The following is a 6,818-nucleotide window of genomic DNA, read 5'->3' as shown; positions in this document are numbered from 1 at the left end:
TAAGCCATACTTTCATGAGCTCAGCTATGGAGAGACGAGTCACGACTTTATTCTCCTCAGTGACTCATTTCAGGTCGTTCACACGAAGCAGTTCTGCTCTACAATGCCAGGCATTTTCTACTTATGCAATTATTTGTGGATCATGAAATATAAAATTCTGCATTTTATGGCAGGAATATTTTAAACGGTGAAAGTTCAATGTTATTTCACAGAATTAATAACGCTCATCATTTGAGGAACGAAAGATTACGTTTAAATTGATTTATTATTCATATCGGTTTCTAGAAGTTTTGCCACCGAACCCATAATAGCTAAGAAAAACTTGTTTGAAGTACATGCTTTAATAATGAGACATACCTCAGTAAAATGCATCAATAAGTAATAGAATTTGGTTCCCAAAGTGGGAGATCTGAAAATATTCTTACTAGTACCAAAGTGAAGCTAATGCTTATTAGCTAAACTGAACATTTTACCATCAATGTCGCTCATGGTTCAATGTCGCTCACGAATCAATCAATTTACAGAGGGCAGTGAAATTATGGAGTAAATGGTTCCCTGTAACGAGCATTGGATATCAATTCGAGTAGGTGGGAAATAATATAAAACTGACCTGAGTGAAAAAACTATTTTCCTGTTCTAAAAATTCTTAGTCAACATCCTGACAGCGCTTTTTTAAATCGAAAAAGACATGAGAAGAATAGCCACTGCCTTTCAATATTATCATGATCCATGATTGTTACCCAAACACATCGGAGTGAGATAACCAGATAAATTAAAGATAAAATAATTGAAGAAAAGAATGTTCATTAACAGTTTCTATAGATAAAACCTGCTTGGAAAAACTCGATGACATATCACTCGTGGCTTGTGATGAAAACCTGCTTATGCTATAAATCACTCGAAGAGAGTCGCTTACTTAAGAACATTTGGCAAATTGTTGGGTTCAAAGTAGTAAATTGGGCAGCATAAGTAGGAATGAGTCCTAAACACGGTTCCTAGCTGGTAATTTTGTTTTAGCAAAACTAATTTTTATGGGTTGTTAAAGTTGATGAAGATGTAGGCCAGGGTTTGTTAGAACGAATTTCGCATTCTGTTTTTTTTCGACTCAAAAGTGAAATTCGGGCGTAATCGCCTCCTTCTACGCTAAGGGCATATAAGCATAATTCTTACATAATTCTTCTCACCTTTTTTGACATTGCTATTCGAAGCTGGGGAATATAAGCACACAACTCGGTTTAAAGTTTCCTGGTGCTTCATTTGATATGAATGAAAATTGTCAAGATCCAAAAATCGGATCAGGACCGCTCTCGAAACGATTCTCTGAAAAAAATAATAATAATGTAAGGAACTTGCTTGTTGAGTTACCTGTTACGCTACTTACATGAGCTCGATGTGATATAAAAAAAAATAATTTGTCATTACAATAACGGGTCTTGCCTTAGAGCTGTACGGAAGGAATAATAGAGACTGTCGACAGAGTAAACCGGTTGCGCTAATGACGGTGCTCTCTTCCGTCTAATGAGCAAAATGGACCGATTTGTAAATAATATTGAAATTCATGCACGGTCATCGCACCGACATTTTGCGTTGTAATTATTTTTGGTCTTCCTTCATACACTAATAGTCCATTAGCATTCGCCATAGCTGTGATAGAATTAAATGCTGCTCCGTGTAGCTCGGTGAGTTTAAAGGGCCAGCAAAGGCGTGTCCAAGCCACGGACCTGGCATGGCTAAGTGCCAATTAATTTAAAGAGATTATGCCGCAGCCGAAAATTTGTACCACCTCTTGAGCTATAGCTCTATCATCTCCCACCCGGTGAGGTCACATCCGTTCAAAAAGTCCGCTCGAATTCATGCTCATCAACTGCACACGTTAGCCCAAGGATATTTGCGCCCCACAGTTATGCTTATTATAAGAAATGCTACCGGGTAAAGCATGACTAATTCTGAGTCAGGTATTTGAATCCACGAGATTTCCTTCTTAAATTGGCTTAATTAAAGAAGGTTTCATGAACAGTGGATGATATCGATGGTAAATGTATAGGAAGTTTTATCATGTAATATGGCATTCAGACCAGGAAAAGGGGAACCATTAATTTAATCATAATTTGATTGTCATGGTCCTTAATACAACCTCGCAACTGAAAACAAGGCCACTCTCCAGCTAGGGAAAACTGAGCTCATATTTTTTCTCATTTCTGCTCCGACCTCGACACATTTAAAATTCTTTCTTCTATGACCTCTTTTTAATTAGTAAAAATACCACAACGAATCCCATGGTCTCCACTATGGCATCTTACATTATCATATATATATATATCTCATATCATATTATTTAAATTATTCTTCAACGTCTTGAATTCATTGTACATGAATGTATGGCTCGTGTCAAATCCTGGTTAATTTTGCACAATGAAATATTCGTAACCAGAGGCGTCGCACTTTGATCCCACATTGTTTTCCGAATTTCAAAGTTTACTTCAAGCGTACAACAAACATTATTTTTAGGCTAAGACTAGTTAGACTGTAGATTAGATTGAGTAGAAAACTTCAGGTCTGAATGAGTCCAGAAATTTTTTCATGAATGAATTATGGCACCCAGAAATTTTTTCATGAATGAATTATGGCGCTCAACGTAAATGCACATCGAATTTCAGGAGACAGATGGAAGATAATCGAGAAGACGGATTCAAATTTAGATTAACATTTCCAAGCAAATTGCTGAACACCGATGATGGAGTATTAATAACATTAAATTCATCCATATAAGTTGTTTTGTATATGTAAATTCGAAATGCCTATAAACATTTCGAGAGGATCCAATAATTTTTTATGTAATGCGACCGACGGAACCTAGTCCAGTCGAATCATACGTTTTCCTATGTGGAGCTCGATCTTTAAATTAATGAGACAAGATTCCGCGGTTCGGTTGTTTCACAATTCAAGAACTGATTTTTGAGTTGGATCGTATTCGTATGGAGCCGTCGGGTTCAATTACTGCAGAAGCTCTGAAGTTTCATTGCTGCCATGGCGCAGTCGTGCGCTTCATCAGAGCCAGGGCGGCAATTAAAGAATGGCACGTCTGGGCCGCGGCCAGAGAGCTCGTTACACAAGCTCTGCACTTCGCTCCTGGATACTGCCAATAATCTGGGGCTAAAGAGAGACAAAACTCATTCAAGTCCTACTTAAATCTCCTAATGGACATAATTCTCCCCTAGTAATCGAGTTTTTCTACCGAAATAAAAAGTCATGTGTGTGATAAGTGAGGACTTGAATTTCTTGCCTTGCAATTGTTCTTGCCGAGAACGAAACGACTTAATTAATTTCAAAAACGTTAGGTAATTCTGATACGTCTGCTTTTGCAGAAGAAGATATAAATTCCTCGTTTCCTGTGTTAAAGTACGCTAAAAATATTTCAGTTGAATTCTGTTCGGGCAAACTTGTATTCTTTCGGCCCATTGAGAATACTGGACCTGCAGATCAAAATAATCATCAGTATACGAGCGTCACGGTCATAATTCAGCGCAGACTTTCTTCACACAAAGCAAGGCAGTCGTAAAGATGCAGCTTCTTTAGATTACTTCTGAGAAGTATTTATTTTCTCTCAACAGCCTTATACATTTTTTCGTTCCTCATCCCTCAACAAATAAAACTCGATTATGTGAGGAAGTTGGCTCTGAAATTTCATTCTATTATTTATTATTTGGTCTTGGCTTTTTCATCGCCAATCCCCCATTCAATTTTTTAATAGAGTTAATGTGAATGCTCTATTTAGTACGAGAAAATTTCGGTAGGTAAGTTGTTCAAAAGTTTAATGAACCTATTATGACTGCAAAAGGCTTGTGCAGCCGCTTGTTGTACTCTGTTAGCTTCGAATTTTTGCATTCAACATGACTTGTGATTGACTCTTTGATACTGTCGCGTTGCAGCGCATGCTCCAGATGACATGCATTTCAGAACAGCACACTTCAGCCATCAACTTGTTCTGAGCGCGTTTTGTTATTGGGATGGACCAGTCATTCGTAAGTTGGTGCTTAGATTTTAAAAGTTCAAACACAAAGTTCTATTATTGTCGTTCTGCATGAAAATTTAATATAGAAGAATATAGAATAGCCAACGCCAAGAAGTTCCAACTCGTGCCTCAGCTTCTGCACGCTGAAAGATGACGTCATCGTGAGTACATCTACAATAAATCTACGCTCTCTTCATGTCATTACCGAACTCTGGAGACTTTCTTATTTTGGACGGCCAAATCATATGGAAGTCGTGAGACTTTGGTAATTTAATTAGAGTCGTATGATATTGGATGTAGGAGTCATTAGGAAACTTGATTGGCAGGCCAATTGCAAGCCAGAGACACGAGCACCGAAATATGCCCTCGACCGACGATGGACTTGAATTGTCGCCGTGGAGCTGGAGCCATACTTTCAAAACTCGCTAAGTGAACGTAAGTACTTACGCTCTATTTTCTTGTCTATGATTGGTGGATTTTGCTCCAAAGGCCGTCAACGATTGGCTGATGAACTTACGATCTCTTAACCTTTTTTGAAAGTATGGGAGCTGGCGACTGCCAGAGCAGCTCAGCCGTGAGTGAGTGAACGAGGATGACGGTAATCGTGCCATGGTCAGCACCGATGAAATGCGTTGTTAATTAAATTAGACTAACGTAAACTGGGAGACTAGATAATATAGATGTAATAGTGTATATTTATTTTGGTTTTAATATAACGTTTTGGCCATAATTATCTTGAAACAATTATTGTAGCTACTAACACAGCTATGTAAAATACAATAATGTAAAATAGTATTTAATCAAATTAGTTTGCATACAATAAGTTATCAGAATGTTACGAAGAACAAACTTTTAGTAAAGTTCATGACGCGAAATATTTATATATTATTCGAAGAGTTCAACATTGTTGAGTAGCTCCACAGATTGACTTGACTGGTCTACGTGGAGTTGAATCACATTAGCCAATAAAGATACCATGTCACCAAAATGGTGCTGAAGTTAGTAAAAATTCCTATTTAAACATCATACACATTTTGTGCATGACCTACAAGCTCTGCGGCTTTCACTACCGGCCACATCTAGTCGACGATTACAGCACCAAATCGCAAAGTTTTCATTTCGAATGTGAAAAGTCAGTCAAATGCACGTCATTATATCAGGGCAAACCCGTTCTTGTCGAGCTCTGGAAACGTCAAAATTGAGTTCCAAAGGCGGCCTTCGCTGCGGATCCGCGATATTTTGAGGCTCAGTTGTCACTTTTTCTGTTATTTTTCTTTTGATCATAAGGAGCAAGGTGCGGTCACCAGAGAACGATCCGTCATTGCAGTTAATGATGTATTGCGTCTCTTCCAAGAAACATGACGACACCCAAGCTACCCTCTTCCACTGACCGTGTCTCGTGATTTAGAAACAACCGCTGACTATTCTTTTATTGAGTTATCGAGCTCGCTAGAACAATTACATCACTGATAAAATCATCTCATTGAGATGTTTCTTGTGGGTTCTTATGCCAACGAAAAATAGTTCTTGCTTGCAATAAATTATCTGATGGATAACAGAAATAATAGAGTTTCGACGATGAACGGAATTTAAAAAAATAATAACTGAAATACTGGACCGGTCAAGCTCTTAACACTGGTTGGAGAAGAAGATCTTTTCTCGTCAGTTTATTCCTAGAAGATGGTCTTCTCCCGCTCACTTTTATATAGAACAACCATAAACAAACACGTGGACATCACGATAATGAGTATTTCGAGTGTTTGTTTCACATAATAGTGCTATGGCTCATTACACGATGTTGAAACATGTAATAATAATTTTGCGGGTTTCGATAATACCAACTTTTTCATTAATTTCCTTTCTCTTAATTTAGAACATGCACACATATTCAAGAAACGAAACATATCTCACGACAAAGACCATATAATTTTTACATCTCCTTTTTATGCATGACAATGTCATGGCAACAAAGGCCACTGCAATATGACAATATGCAATGAAAATTATTCCAAAGGGTATTAATTAATTGATCTTGAATATTAACATCACATTTTATAATTTACATAAATCACTTGTCTCAACGGCCTGCAAATGCTCATTCTCCGGCTGAAATTAAATTTTGGTATAGATTATGTGGTATGATTTGTAATGATACGTATGTGTATACGTACACAGCTGTATTTGCTGACAAGATAAAAAATTGCGCTAATATAGGAATGTAACCGAAGTCGTGTTGAGGATTCGATTTGATTGTCTTTAAGTCCCTAACCAAGTGCATTTCTTTATTAATACAATTCTTTTAAATTATTTAATTTGCCTATACATAAGTTTTGACGTATTAATAATATTCGAAGGTATAAGTAAAATTCTGCTACCGTCGTGATATAAGTATAAAATTACCGACAATGTATTAACGCTATATTTTTATGACCAATCTTAAGCCTTTGTTTATGATACAGTTTTTTAGATATATTCTTGTGAGATACAGCCTTGTCAGGCATACCAGTCAAATACCTTATTTCTCGATACACTAAAGATATTCCATAAGGCGCACTTGCAAGCTCGCTCGGTTAAAAAATTTTTGTCCCACAACCGGAAAAATATATTTCTGACTTTAATGAATAATTGAATTTAGAGTATTTTATATAAGATTAATATCGTTCTGTCGTTAACACACACAATTGTTGGTTTGTGGGCATACCAGACGAATAATATTATAATATATAAATTATAATATTATATTATTTATGATTGCGCACGAGTAGCTATTTGTTGCTGTTACTCGTAGAGCGAGAGCAGACATTGT

The sequence above is a fragment of the Hyalella azteca genome, unplaced genomic scaffold, assembly GCF_000764305.2.
Source record: "Hyalella azteca isolate HAZT.00-mixed unplaced genomic scaffold, Hazt_2.0.2 contig8117, whole genome shotgun sequence".
Classification (NCBI taxonomy): Eukaryota; Metazoa; Arthropoda; class Malacostraca; order Amphipoda; family Hyalellidae; genus Hyalella; species Hyalella azteca.
This window is presented reverse-complemented; position numbering follows the sequence as displayed.